General features: G+C 42.6%; 1 pseudogene across 1 annotated transcript in view; it reads left to right on the top strand.

Moving 5' to 3' along the window:
• LOC144106650 (uncharacterized) overlaps nucleotides 1-10048 on the top strand; it is a 58277-nt pseudogene extending 48229 nt beyond the window's left edge. Inside the window, exon 6 of the transcript XR_013309081.1 lies at nucleotides 178-10048. The product of XR_013309081.1 is annotated as an uncharacterized LOC144106650 (transcript). The remainder of the gene's footprint in view (nucleotides 1-177) is intronic.
• The last annotated feature ends 12073 nt before the right edge of the window (nucleotides 10049-22121 follow it).

The following is a 22121-nucleotide window of genomic DNA, read 5'->3' as shown; positions in this document are numbered from 1 at the left end:
CTCTAAATGTTCCTTCCTTTTTTTGCAGCTGTATTCTCAAATTGTAGCAAGCAGCTGAGTGTTCTCACATTCTCTGATGTGTTATAAAAGCCTAAAAAAAACATTTTGAGAAGGGACACATGGTAGCTCTGCCTAGAGATTATGTATTTTCTCATATTCTGTTTTCTTTTTTTTCAGGTGGCAATCCTCTCTTCTGCCATCCCCGATGATGTGGAAGTCGGTTCTGCAAGAGTTTCCGAGACAGTCAATTGTCTTCTGACCACACTGCTCTGACCAGCATGTTAAAGACTATATGAGCATGTGCTGTTGTATGCGCTGCAAGTTTGCACAGAGTTGCCAAAAACTTGTGCATGCTTTCTGTTCAACAAGCGCATGCATATTTTTACTTTTTTATCAGGACAATTTTCTCTGCATGAATATCCTGGTTTTTCTGTTGTTGCAACATTCAAACTACACTTTGAACTATTCCTAGCTGAGCTTCCCTGTTGTGCACCTTCACACACTATCATGAGGGTGTTTATATATGACGAAGACAAATTGTGCAGCAAGATGACCAGTGGTGCACTTGTCCAACAGTGTCAGCATTCTCACTCTTGGATTTTATTTACATCGTCGTGTGAGTTGTGCTCATGACTGAATCGAGACTGTGGCTGTGTGCCAGGCCGTCGGGTCAAGTACCCATGCAGTTTTGCTTTCATCTTTCGTAGTGCCTGTACATGAGACTGATTTTGCCATTGATAGTGTTACATGATGGCAGGTAGATGAAGACAGGACTACATGACAGATGGCGATGGAATGATTTAATGGCAGTGGGCCTAGCGCGAGAGCTCCATGCCGCGCCACTGGCCACTTTGTCGTCTTCTAGTCCGTGACACTACCTGGGGCTTCCAAGCGATCCTTCCGATCCCGCGAACTAGAAGAACGGATGTGAAGATGAAATGCAGGACATGACAATGGGCGTGACAGAAGGGATGGACACAGAAGAGAAGAAGATGCAGGGCTTGCCATCACGATAAAAGAGATGCGCAGATGATGATCAGATGAGCGCTAGTCCAGGAAGCTTCCGGGCCGTAGCTATAGGTCACCTTGAGCCGATGGCCAAGGCCCATGAACACACCGAACGGCATGGGCAGGGGCTATGTTCGGATATGTTGGCGGCTTCTATGGTCGGTGGGGTCCTAGGTTCGAGTTGCCGCAGAGTCGTCATGTCGTTGTGTCTTCTGGTCAGGGCAGGAGATGGGGTTGGGGTGAACGGCGTGGTTGGTTCTGGTCTTGTGGGCTGGGACACTGCTGGGTGGTGCGGACAGGAACACACGACCGACGACCATGGCACATGCAGGATGCCGAAGCTCCAGGACCAGGATGGGGATCAATGACCCGCACCTCATGCCAAATGTTATGTGATGGCAAGCCGGTGAAGACAGGACATGACAGATGACGATGGAATGATTTAATGGCGGTGGGCCTAGCGTGAGCGCTCCGTGCCGCGCCACTGCCCACTTTGTCGTTTTCTAGTCCGTCACACTAGTTTGTAGTTTTATTAATAAATACCTGTAAAAGTTGTTAGGCAGCTGTTTCTTGAGTGTTCTAATAATCTAGATTCATTGAGCTGGTTTTGAGTGCAGTTGCTCATATACTTAATCGAATGGATGAGATGCACTTTAATGCTCAGGCAAGGCATCATGGGCCTAGGGAATGCAGTGCATATTTAGCTTATGTGCAGACTGCATTAGATAATACCTGCTATTAATTGCTGAACTAGTGACTCTGATGTTCTTGATGTTAGAGTAATTAAATAAGTATTATTTCAAACAGCAGCACTAATTATTATTTCATGCTGCTAACACAATTTGGATGGCACGACGAACATTTTATAAATACATATAAAAACTTGCTTTATTCATGCTCTTGGTTTGAAGTTGTCATTGTATGTTGTTTCTACTTGTGCTTGCTGTTTCTCATTATGTACGAAATGTGCAAAGGAGAATCTGACAAGCATTGTTTGTTATTCACCCTGCAATGTCTATTCACAGTGGTATTTGGAACCATGGTAGACAGAATTTGTTGCCTTGGAAATAACAGATTCTTATCTACTAGGTAATTTTCTTTTTAATTAAAATTTTACGAGGACCTTGCTGGTCTCATACAAGTTCTACCTTCTGCAGCCAGGAAGTATGCCCTTGGCTTTTAAGGAAATTTACTCAAAGGTAACATGCTTGACATGATTTTTTGTTCATATGCTGCTGCCAGCGGATGATGTGGTACCTGTTGGACTTCTGCACTATTTATACAGAGTACACATCACTGTGCTCGGTGCTGCCCCAGCCCATGTCAAGTGTGCACCACATGGATGCTTGTGTATTCTTCTTAAGTGGCTAATCTCCATTCCTGAACACAGAATAGCAACTTAAAAATTTTGACTATCTTTTCCTGTGGTGTAATAACCAGGTCCCTTCATTTTAAACCTGTTGTGAACAGCGGGAGAAAATGTGTTTATTTCCACAGGTATTGCTTTGTTTTTAGATTGTTTTGGCAGGGAAACGATGTTTTATTTAATGGCTTCTCCTTGACAGGAATTGTTGTTGACAAGATGTTTTTAACATTTCAAATGCCCTGTGACGCCAAATTTGTCAGGACTCGATATTTCTTTAGCTATACTATAAATTTTTGAATGCTTTTTTTTTTTACCATTAGAGTGATGGATTGGGACAGATTTCGGAAAGTCAGGAAAGACACAGTGAGCAGGGAAATTGAGGACTTGGGAGCCTGGGTTGAGGCGCTCAAGCAGGACATGAAGGGTACCACAGAAGAGGTTCCGATGGAGGAGGAGGGCTTCACGGCGGACTCTATAGACTTACACATGTGGGAAGCACATACGAGTCTCCTTCAGAGGTTGAGGAAACGAAGGCATAATGAGGTCCTCCGTAGGAAGGTCTCCAAGCTAGAACGAGAAATCGAAACCTACATGTTGGACTTGCAGTGCAAACAATGGGGGCAGATTTGTGAGCAGATGAATGGGCAATTTGGATGAAAAATATATGGCAGTTGTTAAAGCACCTTTTAGACCCGGCGGCAACCAAATTGGCGCAGAAGGGGCAAATGGCTAGGTTAGTGCATTGGTATCAAGGCACGACTGGGGAGTTCTTTCACGAACTCCAAAGTCATTACATAAACGGCGAGGCAGGCGGTTGCTTGCCGGATTACGGGGGGCGGAAAACCTAGAATTAGATGCAGACCTTACGGTGGCAGAGGTAGAGTTGGCAATGGGGCAGCTGCGTACTATGTTGATGCCGGGTCCGGACGTGGTTACTAATAAAATGCTGAGGAACCTGGATTTCAAGTCAGTGGGGGTGCTCATGGACTTGATTAACAGGTATTGGATTGCCGGGGAGATCTCGGCAGAGTGGAAGCATGCTAGGAATACATTTAATCCTAAACCCGAGAAGAAGGTCTCTATTGAGAATCTTTGTCCCATCTCGCTGATATCCTGCTTGTCCGAATTGATGGAGCATGTGGTCCTCAATAGGCTTCATGGTTATGTGGAGCACCAGGAGTTGATACCTGAAACGATGATTGGTTTTAGGGCTAATTTATCAATGCAGGACGGCATGATGCAGCTCAAAAAGGACGTGGTTGATCCTGGGTATGGCACGGGCACCAAGGCTATCTTGGGGCTCGACCTCACTAAGGCCTTTGACAGTGTTACTCATGAGGCAATATTAAAGAACCTATCGGACATAGGATGCGGGGGTAGAACCTTCCAGTACAACAGATCATTTCTGGAGGGTAGGGCTGCGGAGATTGTAGTCGGAGCAGTTAAATCGGATTCCTTCCTGTTGGGATGCAGGGGGACAACACAAGAGTTAGTTTTATCGCCGTACCTGTTTAATCTCGCCTTGGTCAAAATACCGCCGAGGCTGAAAGGGATATCAAGACTTAAACATACATTTTATGCTGATCACATTACTCAATGGGTAACAAAGGGCAGCAACACACAACTGGAAGAAACTACAACAGGCAGTGGATATTGTGGAAGAGTAGCAAGGGAGGCAGGACTCTCGTGCTCTCAGCCCAAGTCCGAGCTTTTTGTGCTTAGGGATAAACCAAGAGGGGTACATGCGAGGCACTATGCGCTCCCACCCCCACTAGAGGTGAAAGGGTGGGTGCACCGGTCGCTGATGTCCAAACGATCAGGATCCTGGGTCTGTAACTGCAGACTAACAGGAAGAAAGGGAGGCCTTGGAAAGGCTTAAAAATACGGTCAATGCTACTGTGAGGCTAATCAGCAGAATTGCCAATCTTAAGCGAGGGATCAAGGAAAAAGACTTGTGTAAGCTGGTACAGGTGTTTGTGCTCAGTAGAATATTGTATGCAATGCCTTATATGAAGCTGGGCACGATGGAGAAAGGCAAGGTCGAGGCTATGATTTGGCAGGTGTTTAAAGCAGCCCTTGGGTTGCCTAACAATGCAGCTACTGAAAGGCTCCTGGGATTAGCGGTGCACAAGACCCCGGAAGAACTGCGGGAGGCGCACTTAGTGATGCAACTCAGTAGACTCAGAAACAAGGACACGAAGCGACAAATTGGAGAGGATCGGCATCGGAGTTGATGCTCCAGCCGGGGACATGAAAATTCAGGTGAAGCGAGAAATACACAAGGGCTTGTAAATAAAACCTTTGCCCAAAAATATGCATCCAATATATCACGAGGGCTACAGAAGACCTTTACATGCTAAATATGGGAAGTACAACGGGGCGGTCTGCATAGCTTTTGCCGAGTATAAGGACAAGGACGCAGTGGCGGTGGCGGACGGGCGGGGACACTTGGTCACCTCTGGACCAGTCAAAACCCGCTCCTCAGAAACTGCAGTAAAGGCGGCGATAGCGCTAGCTATAGCTAATACTAAAGCTGACCTGATTTTCAGCGACTCTAAAACAGCCATCCGAAATTTGGAGAGGGGCAGAATATCTGTCACAGCGGCACAATTGCTAAATCGGGTCATGGGGTGAGGGACTACAGAGGTGGAAATTGTCTTGGTACCGGCACACTCTGGGAACCCTGGGAACGACGCGGCTTACATGAATGCTCGAGGTTTCGTCAGCCGAGCAGGTGAGCCGTACATTCCAGGGAGGTCCACAAGAAATGGGCTGGTGTCCTTTCACGACATTACTAACCATTACAAACTTGAGCGGAGAATTTACCTGCCCCCGGACAAGCAATTGGTGAAGGCGTAGGAATGCGTCTGGCGAAGATTGCAGACAAGATCTTTCTATAACCCATACGTGTTAAACAAAATCTACCCGGACGTTCAGCCGGAATGCAGATGGTGTCAGGAACTGGCAACCTATGACCACATGTTATGGAGCTGTAGCATAGCGCCGCTGGCGGATATTATGCGTGATCCTCTCGAGCAGTGGGAAGCCGTGTTGGCCAGCTTAGACCCAGTCATCTAGACCAGGGCCATGGAGTGGGCCACCTAGGTCGCTGTCAGCCATGGGTTCATGGCCATCTAGCACGGAATCGTCTGCACATGCGTTCTAACGAAAATGGAGTTTTTCCATCCATCCATGGCCACACTGGTGTAGCACCTGGCCACAACCACGTATATGAATACACCAATTAACCCTCATACTGTACACAGCTGAATGAAGTGGAAAACTATTTTTCAGTTGCGAGCAGTGTGCAGTGTTAATTAATCATGTTTATAAGTATGCAGTATGAAAGCTACCTCTCAGTTTGACATACATTTTTATACTAAGCTGTTGTGTGAAAGTGGTTGATATGCATTCTTTTTGAATGCTTTTCCTGTCTTCTTGTGCCTTGCCTAATGTTTGTCACTTTTGCTAATATTAAGAGTACCTCTCGACTAACAAGAGTGAGTGAGAAGCATATCAAATCTAAGTTCTTCAGTGAACAATCTAAGCATTTATTCTTTTTTTGCAGCTGCATTCTCGACTTGTAGCAGGCAGCCAAATCTTATCACATTCTCTCATGTGTTAAAAAAGCCTAAACAAAAGCATTTCGAGAAAGGACGTTAAGGAGTTCTGCCTCTTATTGTTCTGTTTGTTTTTCAGGTGGCAAGATTTTCTTCTGACATTTCTGGTGATGTGCAAGTCAGTTCTTCAAGAGTTGCCAAGACATTGTTGCTCGCCTTCTGATCATGCTGTAACATAGTGTGTTAAAGACTGTGAGCTGTTGTACGTACTGCAAAGTTCACACAGTGTTGCCACAAACTTATGCATGCTTTCTGTTCAACAAGCGCATGCATATTTTTACTTTTTTTATTCACAGAATCTTTTCTGCAGGTATATCCTGGTTCTTTTGTCCTTCCAGCATTCAAACTGCACCTTACAGTATCCCTAGCTGAGCTCCCCTGTAGCGCATCTCCACAAACTGTCATGATGATGTTTGTATATCGTGAAGACAGATTGGGTACAAGAATGAGCAGTGTGCCACTTGTCCAACAGTGTCACCATTATCGCTCTTGGGTTTTATTTACATCGTGTGAGTTGTGCTCATGACTGAGTCAAGACTGGCTGTGTGCCAGGCTGTGGGGTCAAGCACCCATGCAGTTTTGTTTTCTTTTATCCTTCAGTGTCTACATGAGATTATTTTGCTAATGATAGTTTGTACTTTTTTTAATAAATACCTCTATAAGTTTAGTGAGCTGTTTCTTGAGGGCTCTAATAATCAGGCTCGTATGCTTGACCTCGATGCGCGAGATGCATTTTTAATGCTCATGCAATGCATCATGGGCCTGGCAAGCACAGCGCATAGTTGGCTTAGGTGCAGACACTGGATTAGTCATTCCTTGTTAGTAATGGTGCAATTAATGGCTGTGATGTTATGTCAGACCAAATAGCATCATTTAAAACAGCAGCAGCAATTATTCATGATGCTAATGCAAGTCAGAGGGCACGACTGAGATTCTATAAATGCATCTAAAAGCTTGTGTTATCCCTGCTCTTGGTTTGAAGTTATTGTCATTGTATGATCCTACTTGTTCTTGCTGTTTCATGTAATGTATAGAATGTGCAAAGGAAAAAGTAACAAACATTTTTTGTTATATAGGCCTATATAATGTCTATTCATAATGGTATTTGGAACCATGATAAACAGAATTTCTTGCCTTTGAAATGACAATGCTAAACTACTAGGTAATTTTTTTCACTGAGGACTTAGCTGGTCTTGTAGAAGATGCACTTTCTCCAGCCAGGAAGTATGCCCTCGACATATAAGTGTACATCTACTCAAAGGGGTAACATGCTTGACGATGTTTTGTCCTAATGCTGCTGGCAGTGGATGGTTTGGTACCTTGTGGAGTTTTGCATAGTTTATACAGAGTGCACATCATTGTGCTCGGTGCTTGCCCAGCCCATGTCAAGTGTGCACCAATTGGATGATTGCATATTCTTAAGTGGGTAATTTCTATCGCTAAAACAAAATAGTGACTTTAGAACTTAGACAAGCTTTTCCTGTGATGTAATAACCAGGTATCTGTGTTTTAAATCTATTAGAAGCAGCAGAAGAAATTGTGTTTATTTCAGCAAGTATTGCATTGTTTTTAGATTGTTGTGGCAGTGAAACAATGTTTTATTTAATGTCTTCCCCTTGGCAGGGATTGTTGAGTGCGTGCTTTTCCCATCTGTTTTTCGTTATATAATATGTTTGGTTCCTCCCTTGTAATACAGCTAACAGTTGGTATCGGGGTGTCTAATCTCCCCCTAGGCCTTTGTTATTTTTTTATGTTGTTCGTTGCATTGTTTAGTGCTCTTAGTGTATTCTGTCTTTATGTTAATTTGTGAATTTATAGGGAAGGCGAAACTTTGCCACCAAAACCCTTCCAATTATACCAAATTATTGATTATGAACTCTATGTAACAATAATGATATAGAACTTTCTCGGTGACTAGGTTTTGGTATCCTTGCATATTTTGGTCTACAACTGAGAGCCAGTTTTCAGTTCCTATGTCTGTTAAAACTGTTCCATATCTGCAAGCTCACATTTTTCTGCTTTGTTATAGTTCTCACTTTAATGCATGCCTCATGCCTTTGCTGTTGTTTTTTTTCAAATTCGGTGTTGACACAGTTGTAAAGGCTGCATCATTGTGTGTATGAACACTAGCAGCAGTTGAAAGTTCAAACGTGTTTTGCTGGGTCTTGTTTGTTCTCATGTGCTTTAAGGAAAAGTGGTGCTAAAAACAATTGTGTGCTTGCAATGTAACCTTGCACTATGGGCAGGTCAATGCCTGTGAACTAGCAAGTAATGAATGCATGCTTCTCTTTTCGTAACAAGTCGTGCTGTACTCTGATCAAGTCATGCAATGACAGTGATGTTTGTAGTTTTTTTGCTCAGCTCAGCTAAAAATGCATGCCTAAAAATACAGCTACAAGTACATAAGAAAACTTGCCTAGCTTAAAACAGAAGAGTTTTTATTTTAGGTCTGCATGCCCTTCAGCAAGGCTTAGTTCTTTGATTTTGACAATATCTGGCCAGCTTTATTTAAAATATCGTCACCATTCATTCACGTATAGACGTAGGCCAGCTGTTATCAATGCATTGAGGCATACCCTTCATTTCTAAAGAAATCTATGCTTCGTTTCCACAGGTTTGGCCGCGTCTAAGCTTTGCTGCAGCTCGTCTCGAACAAAATCTCAAGGAGGCAGGCAGCGGTTCCTGTGCCCTGAGTGCGGCTTTGCTACAGTGTATCCCTCCAGCTTCAAGAGACACCAAAGAATCCACACTGGAGAGCGTCCTTACCAGTGCAGCCTTTGCAACAAGGCATTTAAAGCTACAGAAAAGCTGGTGGAGCACTTCCGAATTCATACGGGTGAGAAGCCGTACCAGTGTGATCATTGCGGCAGGAGCTTCACACAAAGGTCCACCCTGGTGGAGCACCTCCATATCCACACAGGCGAGAAGCGGTTCCGGTGCCATCTGTGTCCCAAGGCTTTTGCACAAAAAGCAGGCCTATTTCATCATGTACGATCTCACAAGAGGAGAACTCTGTAGTATTTTTCTTTCACAATTCGATTTTCACACAGGCTGTTTTTGAAGTTCTCCGAGTGTGCAGTTTATTCATCTAAAGGCATTTGCTGTTGAAATATGCTGCAGGGTGTTCTGCCAGCATTTAGTGCCACAGTTGTCAGCGATTGTGCATTGTAAGAACCTGCCAATTTTGTCGTGATATCTCTGTTGGAAATATCAAGGAGGATATTTTGACATCATGTTGACACTATCTGATATGTGGTGTAATTTCTGTAGGGAAGTTTGAGCTGTAGGAAAATTTAAAGGTGAATGACTGTAAAGAAACTTGCTTTTCGAGACATGAAATGAGAGTAGCAGCATTAGCCTCTGTTTGTTGGATGGCAATGTTTTGTTTTGGTTTCAGATATATTTAGCAGCATGCTTTTTACCTCTTGTTTGCTTGTAAGAGCAGTAATGGATAAAACATCAGTTTTGAAAAATCAGGCAGAGTGTGCAGAGTATGTGCCTTGAGGGCTGATATCTTTTTTCAACGTGTTTTCGTTTTCAAAATGGGTCGAGAGAAATGTTTTTCTCTGTTTTGTTTTGTATATAACAATTTTTCAGGAAATGTGTCTCTGGCACTTTCTTTTTTGCTGTTGTCTTATAAATTAGAATGGGGGATCCCTGTCTTGAAATGATACATTGTATTTATTGTGGCCATTCCAATAGATATGCAGTGATCACTGCCTTCTCATTTTTAACTGTCTATTCCACTCTATGCATTGTATCTCAGCAGAGAATGCTTCAGTGTTTCAAATTGTGTTGACGTCTGCTGCTTGTACTTTACTGGTAGAAACGAAGGTGCAGCACTTGGTGACAGATTTTTCTTTATCCTGCTTTGAAGAGTTTTTGGTTTGCCATTACACTTTGTATTTCTCCCTCAGTGATATTTGATAGGCAGTTTTCTCTTATTTGCATAAACGAGCCTTTGATTCTGGCACTCTTACAATTCCAGTACTGAAGTGGTTGTGCAGCATTTGTTGCAGAAGTTTCGAAATAAATCTGACAGTGACAGCTTTTAGCGATGTCCACTTCTCTTGCTTGTTGGTTTTTCTACAATGCATGCAGTACTTTTGTGCAATCATTGAGATTTTATAGCATTGAATGCATTGAAAAAACTTGTAAATTTATTACAAAAGGTAATGTATGGCCAGAAACCGAACTGCAGCATCTTAGAATAAGGGTCCACTAACTATATAACGGAAGGGATGGCACAAGATGACAAGCACACTTCAACAGTTCGTGGCTTTATAAGCTACATAGCTAGACTCAAAATCCGAGTGCAATGAAGATGTAGAGAAAAACAACAACACAAAAGGAAGAACAGCTTAGCAAGCATCTGACAGACGTCACATATGTAGATAGCGCATCCCTATGCTGAAACAACAAACTAGCCCCTTTAAAGCTTTGCTAAATGTAGCATGGTCACCTTTCTTTCTGATGTGCAGTACACTGCTGTGGATATCGGAGGCAAAAAACGGGACTCGCACAGTGGAAGCAGAAGCTTAAGTGATCTGCAAGGGTGGATTTGGGACAGTGACTGCTCAGGAGCAATACCTTCATAATGCCCGGCATTTGTCTGCCAACCTTTTCAACAAGCACCACACAGCTGCTGGCCTTTTTCCTTCTTTGTTTGTGGGGAATAATATTCTTCAACTAACAAAATCTAAGTGCTAAACATTGAATATTTACAGAATTTTATGAGAGTTAAATTTGCTGGTAGTTCCCTCTGGGATCCTACTGTTTCCAGTAGTACTGGTCTATCAACACATTCTCAGCACCTACTGGAATCAGCAGCTGATGGAACCAGTAGGTGATGGAACTGCAGTAACTGCTGGAACCATTATTTTCCATTATAGCATTGAAATATTACATTTAATTGTGCTTGGACAAACCATTTGTACAATGGTCTTTCAATTCCTAATTCTTTCTGAAACGTTAAAAACCAATGTTAAGGGGAGACTTGTGTCTTGAAATGATAAAAAAATATAAAAATTCGATTTTTCAAAAATGGCATATTCTAAATCTATACACTCTAAAGTACTTTGTGGGTGGTACAGTGCAGAAACAGACGAAAGCAAAAAAGAAAGAGGCACCACAGAGGAATGGTGTGGTATCGCCCAGCTATCCATACTTCTGAAGTACATGCCTAAAAAGTTTCAATGAATAATGCAACCTCCAATTACTCATAATATTTGTATTGTGTTGGGTTTAAAGGCTCATGGCCAACAAAGGCCATCATGCACCAAGCTCAAGGTACAGAATAAGTTTTCTGTAGAATGTTCAGAAGTGTGAAAGATCATTGATGATGTAGATGGTCTAAAGATTGTACTGCCTAGTAATAACAGAGGAAAATAAATTTGGGAATGGCTATTGATAAAAGCCTTGGAGAGGTCAGGTAGCCTCAGCAGCTATCCTTGGCTGGGCAGGAATCCTGAGGCTCCTAATCAATCAAAACCCTCAGCCTTCTTCTCAGGGATGAGAAAGTGGCTGAGGTGTATTATGTAATGAAACGAACCAGTGGTTCAAAACTTAGTTTTTGAAGCATGCCTGCTTCTTTTAAAAAAGCTAAAAACAGAGGGTATGAACAATGGTGTTATCATCCAAGAGCAGTGTAATATGAAAAGTAATGAATTCATTATAAAATTGAGTAAAGTGCTTTTTTCTTAGTTTTTCCAGTTTTACACAAGACAATAATATGTGGTTAACCGTAAGACCATCTCTGCATTCTTCGCAAACAGGTTTGTCTTGTTTTGTTAGCGGGAAGCTATGCATAAGGTGCGTGTGGCCTATTCGAAGACAGCATAAAATCACTTTCTTGAAACATTCCTGGTGCACACGAGTTAAAATCACTTAAAACTGGTTTTATCAAGTGTGGTTTATTATTCACTTCGCTTTTCCGAGCTGACTGCCATTTTTCCTTAATTTTATGCAATCATTAAAGGGTATGTTTACTTGTTTATTTCATTTCCATGAGCATCAGCACTGCACGAATCTGCTCTCCGACATGACTCGGGACCTAGCAGAGTTTTATGTTTCGTCCTCAAGTTGTGGCTGTTACTAAGTTTTGTATAATGTCACGAAGCATAGCAGTGATTGTGTTTCTACAGTGGAGAACTATAAGTATGCTTAAGGAGTCTGTGTAAATAATACTATTTTTGAGTTGCTATTTTTTCTATGGCCACACAGACAGCGTAACATTCTGCAGTGAAGATGGATGCACACTGTGGAAGTCGTACTGTGTCCTCCGAATTCACTCGCACCACGCAGAGTTTGCTCTTTGTCAACCATGTCACTGTGCAGCTGACGCCAAGTGCCCTTTCTTCTGTACATGTGTTGCAAAATTGTGCTACCAAAAAAATTAGGTGCGGTACAACTACTTCTGAACCTGATTAGAGAGCGGAAGCTTTAGTGTGTCAGGCAAGCAGACACGGATTGGCATCTGTAACGTTGAGTGCATTCCGCACACTGGATAGGTACCTGCTGCGGTGGCTCAGTGGTTAAGGTGCACGTCTACTGAACCGGAGTACCCCGGTTCGAACCCGACCGCAGTGGCCGCGTTTCGATGGAGGCAAAATGCAACTGAGGGCATTTAAGTCTGCTTACGTCGAGGAATGCAAAGGCATGTGTGTTGAAGGAAGGAAACATTTTTGACGAAAGGAAAGGACGCATTAGCTCTCAGATCTCAAGATCTCGGTGGACACCTCAACCACGTGAAAGCATAACCTCTGGCTCAAATTTAACGATCAAATTTAGTGACACGTGAAGAGTGGCTTCACTACCTAGCGTAGTGAAGCTTTCGGTTGAAGAGACTACCAGTCACATAGGTGCAGCTGTCATTACCAACCAGCTTTTCTTCAACTGCTCGAGACTGCTCTCAGGCTTAACCTTTTGAAATGCCATTTTTTGTTTCATTGAAGAGATACATTTCTCTGCCTAGTGTATTCAGGCATTAAACAAGATCATTTGTTAGTTTTCAGCGCTAAATACTAATATTTATTTTACTGCAGGGATGTGCAAAATTTCATACAGTGTCATAATTGATGGAAATAGTGCCATAAAAATGCTTTGACCTATCAAGTAAACAACTGAAGCATTGTGGCAATAATTCCTATATCAAATGTGCACATTATGCTTGAAATTGGGAAAAAAGCTTATCTGACTATTGGCGGCATAATATGTCTTCACAAAAATGGCAGATGACATGCTACCGTGCTCACTGTTTCACGAAATTTTATTTACTGCATTCTCTATTATAGCACAAAAACCACCCTATTTACCACAAGAAAGATGCAAAAGTCATCTGCAATAAAGAAATCACTGCTAGGTGCAGGTTTGCTTTGTACACAATTGTGTACATAACGTGTCAAAGGGTTAAGCACAGTTTCTAGATTCATGCATGCTTGAGTAACAAGGCACATTTGTATTTTGCGTGTACATGTCCTAACCAATGTTCAGTCATCTTCAATCATTTTGAAAATATTTTGTTCATCATAATTTGCACACATATTAACACATCCTTCTTTCCAGGTCATGCAGTCTTTAATAAGCATAGAATTTTAACCAGAACTATCCATCAAATTTGCAAACACTTCTGCATTCATTGGGCTATTTTTTGGCAGAAGCCACACTACTAATATGGACTTTTGAGACACCAAGATGCATTTGGTCACCTTGATATCTCAAAGCCACCGAGCGGCATAGGTGTGGTAGCTCCCGTAGTATACTAATGATACAAAACATTAGCACAGTGCCAGCTGATGCTAAATTACCATGGCTAGTGTCTTTAGCACAGCATCATTGTGGTGTAAAGTTAGAAACTGCAAAGCAATATTATGGTGTCACAGCTACTTTTGGCAACTATAGGTGGACTGGCACCCCAAGTACTAAGTAGTGTTTTACGCAGTAAAACCTGCCAGCACTTTTTATGTTTTTCAAGAGCAATTCGTCATTCTGATTCAAAACCAGAATTTTTCCAACTCAATAGTATATCCAGGCCTCAAGAAAACATTATTCTTCAGTTTTCCAAAGGAAAAGGCCAGTAGTCAATTTTTTGTTGCACACGCATACAAACTTTCTTACAAACATCCAAAATTGTTGGAAATCCTAAATAAAACAAGTTTATGAAACTAATATCCCAAGAATTGTAAAATTTTCGATTTTGAAGGAATGCATATGGCATGAAATTCAGGAAATAGATTGAGATTAGTACTGGTGGTAAAATCTGTCTAAAAGAAAATGGTGGTGGATATTCTACCATGCTCACTGTTTTGAGAATATTTTCAGTTTTTGTTAGATGAACGCTAAATTAGCCTGAAACAGGGAAGTTTGTCCTAGGTAAAGCACACATACCAAGAAAGAGCTGTAGGTTTGAAGTTACACAACTGCATACAAACCACCTTTATGGGTTTAGCAGTAATCATGCGCAGCCAATTGTACACACAAAAACAAAGCACTGATCAAAATTTGTGTGGAAGTAGATTTTACAGAAGTATTCAAATGGCGGCAAGGTAAGCCCACTGGCAGGTTTCTTTATTCTTGCAGTTTACCGCTTCTACATTGCTTATTTGTTTATCCAATTTTACAGATATCTGTAGACATACATGAACACAGCACACACTGTCCTCCCAATAAGTCATGCCGCTTCTAAAAGATATCTGGGGACATGAAAGCCTCATTCGTGACACTACCAGTAATAGTGGCATGCACAAAGTGCCAAATCTCACTGCATAGTGCATGCACACAGTCTTTGACTCAACACGCTGAGTGTATTTATACCTGACGACTTATTTGCGCCCCCAGAAGTTTGCACAACGACGAAGCCACAAATAAAGCTGGATTTCCTTAGCCCAGTTACACATCCTGTAGCTAAGAGGTGCATTACTCAGATTGCACACTCAAGTGCAGAAAGCAGCCTTCATATCCTTGCTGCATATCTTGGTTACCAGGAAGTTCAGCTTTCCTGTAGAATTCAAGCCATGAAAATTGCTGCAAGTACCTGTTCATGCATATAAATGAATGCACAATACTGAAATTTCATGCCTGTGGCCAGCTCAAATATCAAAACAGTAAATTTAGATAGTGAAAAGTATTGCAGTTAACTGCACATCCTCCTGTAAGAAGCATGCAGCACTACCAGCAGCAACAGTAGCAGGGTTGGCAGCAGCGCAGTAAACTCTGACCAAGCACACAAGGACATGGCATATGTACCAAGCTACAATATTTTGCACAAAGTGACAAAAAGAAATAAGATGCCTTTATTATCAATTGTGAAACACAGTCATGACAGTTTGTCTACAAGGTTTTTGGTCCTCACAAAAAATTGGTTGAACCAGCTTCACCATAAAATATTAAGCCCTTGAAAGTGGCAAGGTACTTTCTGCCACGAAACTAAAGTTCCGAAGCACTTGTGACATCTTAAGCAATTATGCTGCTCTCTTTAGTTTTTCATGCTGTTAGATGCAAGCGCAAATCAAGTGAGGTAATAAATCAACAACTATTGACTAAAACAAATGGTCCACCTTTCACTTGAAATGCTGCTATGCATATACCCATGTACACTCAGTGCACACAAGGCCAGTAATAGCTATACATACAGTGCATGTATGATAGTGAACCTATAATACCAACATAAAGACAGGCAGCTGTTACTCAACACTACAGAAAAATAAGGGTGAGTAAATAAACAAAACAGGAAGGGGGCAGATTCAGATTGCTTTGGGTAAAAACCGTACATTTAAATGTACACACTGTGCACCAAATGTGCTCATTAACCCACAACCACAAGTTTCATGTCATAGTCTGTTACTACATACCAGATATGGTCAACTTGACGAAAAAAACTTGCTAGCTCAAGAGGCTGAAGGTCTCCAGTCATACTGCTGAAATTCTCTTAGGCTAAGCCGTTGTACAGCACAGTGCTTATAAAAATGTTTTATGAAGATAAATAGGAAAAAAACATGATTCAGCTTCTGCACATATGGGAGAGAAGTGGCTCTTTGAATCTACAAAAAATAAGAAATGGTATTACATAATCAATCTTGGCACCTACCGTAAATTCTGCCTTCTATATCACTAGTTTTTTTGCTTTCAAACATTTAGAATTGATCACATATTGAGGTCTGCTTTGACCAGTAATGCATTTGAAATGGGTACAAAATTGATTCACATAGCAGGGAATGGAAAACTATTGTTGTTGGCAAGGTCTGGCAACTGCTTGTACCGACAGTTCCCCTAGTCTTCACAGCTTCTGTTCCTCATCCCGAAGTCTGCAACACCAGTTCACTCGGCTGGCTGAGCTTCCCAATTCTCCCACACAAAACAGGCAAGTGCCACACAAAATGCTTTACGAAATAAAGTAGACCTTGAAAATGAATTTTTGTGAAAATCATGCACAAACAAGCTAGTTGTACAGAAGAAAGCTTCTGACAGGTATCAAGATGAATGTGCTGGTTACTGTACAATTCAACATTTGAAACATACAAAGGAATTGCTACACAATTCAACTTTAAAATGCAAAGAAGCACAGTGCTATGATGACACATGAAAGAGTGCACCTGCTGCAGAAAATTAAAGAGGATTAAGTTATTAACTTACAAAACGGGCTGTGGCACAACAAACTACAAAACTGTTCTGTGCATGCGGACAACAAATGTATAGACTATGAGCACTAAGACAGATAAAAAAAGCAATACTGTTATATAAATAAAAAGATAAGAGTAAACACAGAGCGAAGGTCCAAAAAGAGGACCACACTGAAAGATGCATTTTCTTCATGCATGTATGTGTCTAAAAAGACTGCCAGAACAAAGAAATCCAAATAGAATGTGCAACACGTCATCCCGCCACACATATCTGAACTATATAGCATCAAAACAATGTTACTGAACAACAAATTACTCTGTGCACAACAGACCACAAAAAATGCTTCACTAAATGTTTACCGTGATAAAAAAATACCAACTTTGCACCATAATAAAATCTCCACAAAAAGTGGTCACACTATCTTCTCTGTGCCAAAGGAAAAAAATACATGAAATCTTCTCAAAAATAAAAAATAAAGGGCAGCAAATAAGTGACAAAGCATTGCACATAATCTTTACTCCTACACAAAATGTACATGACTTGCAAGATCTTCACTGTAATTCCACTTCCATAGATACATTACACATCCACAAAAGGCACACCTGGAACACTGATGTAGGAGCACCCTGTACAAATTACACGATTTGCCTTCAGTGTCAATGTTTAATTCTTCATTCTTAGTCTACCTCTGCGACAAAAATGCATCGCTGAAGCACCTGAGCTGGGGCAGCGGAAATAAAGGATAGCAGGCAGAATGGGCACCGCCGCGGTGGCTCAGTGGTTAGGGCGCTCGACTACTGATCCGGAGTTTCCCGGGTTCGAACCCAACCGCGGCGGCTGCGTTTTTATGGAGGAAAAACGCTAAAGCGCCCGTGTGCTGTGCGATGTCAGTGCACGTTAAAGATCCCCAGGTGGTCGAAATTATTCCGGAGCCCTCCACTACGGCGCCTATTACTTCCTTTCTTCTTTCACCCCCTCCTTTATCCTTTCCCTTACGGCGCGGTTCAGGTGTCCAGCGATATATGAGACAGATACTGCGCCATTTCCTTTCCCCCCAAAACCAATTATTATTATTATTATTATTAATTATCGTTATTGCTCAGTTTGTGAAAAACAGTAGTACAACTGTTCATAAGCTTTAGTTACATTATTATGCCGCGAGGCGGCGTGAGCAGTAGACAAGTTCCAATACATGGACATGACGTCTTCTTAGACGTCTACAGTATTGGAACGCAGCCTATGACTCTATTATTAACTAGAAGGAAAGCTGGCGGCGCTGTACCTGAACCTCCATGGGCGCGCAGATCATTATGGGGCGATGAGCTACTTGGTGCGGGACAGTAGGTTTTTTTCGGGAACACAAAGTGGCGTTACTGAGATTCCCATTCCGTATCCACGGCGCGCTCGCGCAGACGACTTCGGCGTAGAAGTAGTGCGCAAAAGCCATAGTAGCGAGAACGCAACAGCACACGACGCCAATAAAAGGTATTTGTTTTCCGAAATGCTGTGTAAAAACCTTTTAAGTTGTTGAATTGGCATTTTTTTTTCAAAAACATATTTCTTCCTAAAAGTGCGCCTGTTAACACGAAACATTGGCTTTTGTAGTCTGCAATGCTTGGCTAATAGGAGAGCAAGCCATCGCTTATTTTGGGCAAACTTTGCATTTACATCCTTTTCTGCTCGTTTCTTACGATTTATAGACAGGATGTTGAATGATAGGAAATTCTTTATTATCGAACAACGTTTGTTGTTTCATTATTTTTTGGCCAAAAGTTGTAGTTCTGCAGTCGGTAGCTCTCCGCCCCCATGATGCTTAGAGCGCCCATGGTGGTACAGGTGGACTCGAGGAAGCTCCATGCAAACTCCCATAGGCGGGGCGCCAGCTTTCCCTCTAGTTAATAGAAAGAAACCCATGGTCTGTGCCGTGGATGGAACGGGACATCTCAGTAACGCCCCTCTTTCTTCATGAAAAAACTGGCTGTCCCACACCATGTAGCTCATCGCCCTATGATGCTTTGAGCTCCCATGGTGGCTCAGGTGCAGCGCCGCCAGCTTTCCCTCTAGTCAATAGTAAGAAACTCTATGCCTGGGGCCGTATTGCGAGTTTTTGTCATAATAAAGAGCGTCATAATCTGCCGCAGCGGCCACATCTGATTGGTCAAAAAATAATAATAATTGTTTTTTGGGGGAAAGGAAACGGCGCAGTATCTGTCTCATATATCGTTGGACACCTGAACCGCGCCGTAGGGGAAAGGATAAGGGAGGGAGTGAAAGAGGAAAGGAAGAAGGAGGTGTCGTAGTGGAGGGCTCCGGAATAATTTAGACCACCTGGGGATCTTTAACGCGCACTGACATCGCACAGCACACGGGCGCCTTAGCGTTTTTCCTCCATAAAAACGCAGCCGCAGCGGTCGGGTTCGAACCCGGGAACTCCGGATCAGTAGTCGAGCGCCCTAACCACTGAGCCACCGCGGCGGGTCCTTGGTAAAAAAACCGAAGCGAATGTCGGTTCGGTTGCGACTGTAAGCGGTGGCATGATGCATAGAGTTTCTTACTATTAAGTGGAGGGAGAGCTGGCGGCGCTGCACCTGCGCCACCATGGGCGCTCAAAGCATCATGGGGCAAAGAGCTACTTGGTGCGGGACAGTCGGTTTTTTTTTCAGGAACAGAGTGGCATTACACAGATGTCCCGTTCCTTCCATAGCGCAAACGTAGTGCACAAAAGCCATAGTAGCGAAAACGGAAGGGCACACGACGCTAATAAGCGGTTTTGTGTTTGCGAAGTGGCATTAAAAAAACTTCTTAAAGTGTTGAAGCGAATCATTTATTTTAAAAAAATGCGCCTGTTAGCACGAAATGTTCGCTTTTGTTGTTTGCAATACTTGGCCAATAGAAGAGCAAGCCATCGCTTATTTTAAGCGAACTTTATATTTACATGCTTTTCTGCTCGTTTGTTGCAATTCACAGACAGGATATTGAATGTTACGGCATTCTTGATTATCGAACAATGTTTGTTTTTTCATTATTTTTTGGCCAAAAGTTGTGATTCTGTAGTCGGTAGCTCTCCGCCCCATAATGCTTATAGCGCACATGGTCCAGCGGTGCTTTTGCTTTTTGTCGAGAAAAAGAACGCGACGAATGCGACAGAAAAAAATTCAGCCACAAGTTTGGTGGCGCATCGGATTCCACTGTGTAATATCAAAACTGCTTTATTTAGCCAATTGACTCCACCAAATACAAACATATAGTTCAGGCACTCTTTTCTGCACCATAAAGGCTGGAGGTGTACTTAAATAAGAAAATATTGTACGCAACCACGCATGGCTTTTCAGTGACAAAAGGCGGCCTCTCTGGCCGTCGATCGCTGATGGTAAATAAAAGGCAGCTAGCTCGTTCGCACAACATGGCGCTTTACATTTATCTTGAGGAAAAGAGAACGGAGAGGAAAATTTGTAGCATGCACTCATTCGCTACACAATGCGCCCTTTGTGCCGGGCTGAACCAAGACGCTGTGACGACTTGCCGTCTGCAACATCGCTGAATTTAAATTGGTGCTGTGATCGGACGGTTGTGCAGACAATAATTTACGTTTTTTCATTCATTTTATGCAGGCACTGCAAATAAATAAAAGGGATGAGCTAAAAAAAATCTTCTTACTGTGCTTCTGTTGTTATATGGCTCAGGTGCCGCCGATTAGTGATGGCAGATGCCGGGGTGAGAAAACATCTTTTACCTTCCTTTTGTTATCTTAAATAAATAATCACTATATATATATATATATATATATATATATATATATATATATATATATATATATATATATATATATATATACTTCGCAGATGAAGTTTTCATAGGTTCACCATGGTACGAAGCGCAGGCATGCCCACACTGACACCTGAAAACTAACTTGGAGGCTAACTGCGGAGCTGGATGCTGCAGAGCCACACCACCGCGGCTATCGAGAACTGTGCGCTGTTAGAAATTTCCGTTCATTTACGAGAAAAAGCCGAACGTGGTGAGCCCCGTGAGTCGGCGCAGCGGCGCAGCGATTCGGTCGTTTCAGCGACGATGGCGGCGCCACGCGGCCTCTTTCTGAAGCGGCGAGCCGGTGATTGCTTTGCGCGGCGCGTGCAATCGCAGTGGTTTGGAGCGTAAGATACGCGTCATAAATGAGCATATTCTTTTATTCTACGATGTGCAAACATTCCAAACAGCAAACATGTTTCTGAAAACACGTAAAGAGTTCAAAAAGCAGGGATCAAGTGCTTTCAGCAGGTTGGTAACGAGTTTCAGCCCAATGACCCGTCTCAGCGACGTACACAGTACGCCACGACACGATGTCGTCAATGCATTCCTATTCGGTGCTTTGTTCGTGCGACCAAGTAGCGTATTACAGCTGCATGAAAGCAGTGCAGTGCTTGTACAATGATCCTACATGAAGTATATTGGTTACATTTTAAGGCAGACGTTTGCAGCAAACAAACATTTTTCATCAAGCTTCAGTCCATTTTGGCCTAGATTAAACATGGCTTTCTGGCCACAACGTGATCCCTAAATTGCGATATGACTGGAAAGAACCTCACAACTGTACTACCTTTATTTCACGGATAAAATCCGCTAAGTGGATGAATAAGCGCAAACGCTTTCTGATCACAGCATTTTCCCTCGCTAATAATAATTGGTTTTGGGGGAAAGGAAATGGCGCAGTATCTGTCTCATATATCGTTGGACACATGAACCGCGCCGTAAGGGAAGGGATAAAGGAGGGAGTGAAAGAAGAAAGGAAGAAGAGGTGCCGTAGTGGAGGGCTCCGGAATAATTTCGACCACCTGGGGATCTTTAACGTGCACTGACATCGCACAGCACACGGGCGCCTTACCGTTTTTTCTCCATAAAAACGCAGCCTCCACGGTCGGGTTCGAACCCGGGAACTCCGGATCTTCCCTCGCTAGTCAAACACATTTTGAGCGCTGTTTCGACTATATTATAATTAAAGCTCGAATGACTCCTAGGCTGCCGCTTCAGACAACAGCTACATTGCCTCTTCTATTACCGCGTATATGCGACCAACGTACGCTGCAGGTGGACTATAGTTGGATACAATTAAGGCTGCAGCAAAGCTCCGCCCACATTCAGGATCAACGGACAGAATTAAGAAAATGTAGACCATTGGTAAAACTTTTCTGTTTACCTAAACAAGCAGCCAATCACGAGTCGAAATTGGAGGCTCAGGGCTTTGATCTTTCTGGTTTCTTTGATGCAGCCCAACATTAAAAGGTCGATTTTGATCTCTTGTAATTGGTAAGAGCAGCTATATCACGCCGTGAACCGTGGCCACTGTTACGAACTGTTTATTTCCTTTTCAGCTGGGTCCTTATAAGATCAGCGCGCAATCGATACACACAGTATTTATGCGGGTAAGGGCCACACGAAATTTAGGGTCAGCCTGTCTGGGTCATTAAAGTAGTTTTTTTCCGCTTTCGGGTGAGTGCTGAAAGAACAAGAAA

Source organism: Amblyomma americanum, chromosome 10, assembly GCF_052857255.1.
Source record: "Amblyomma americanum isolate KBUSLIRL-KWMA chromosome 10, ASM5285725v1, whole genome shotgun sequence".
In the NCBI taxonomy this organism is placed as follows: domain Eukaryota; kingdom Metazoa; phylum Arthropoda; class Arachnida; order Ixodida; family Ixodidae; genus Amblyomma; species Amblyomma americanum.
The sequence above is the reverse complement of the archived record's forward strand: the minus strand, read 5'-3'. Positions and strand labels throughout refer to the sequence as shown.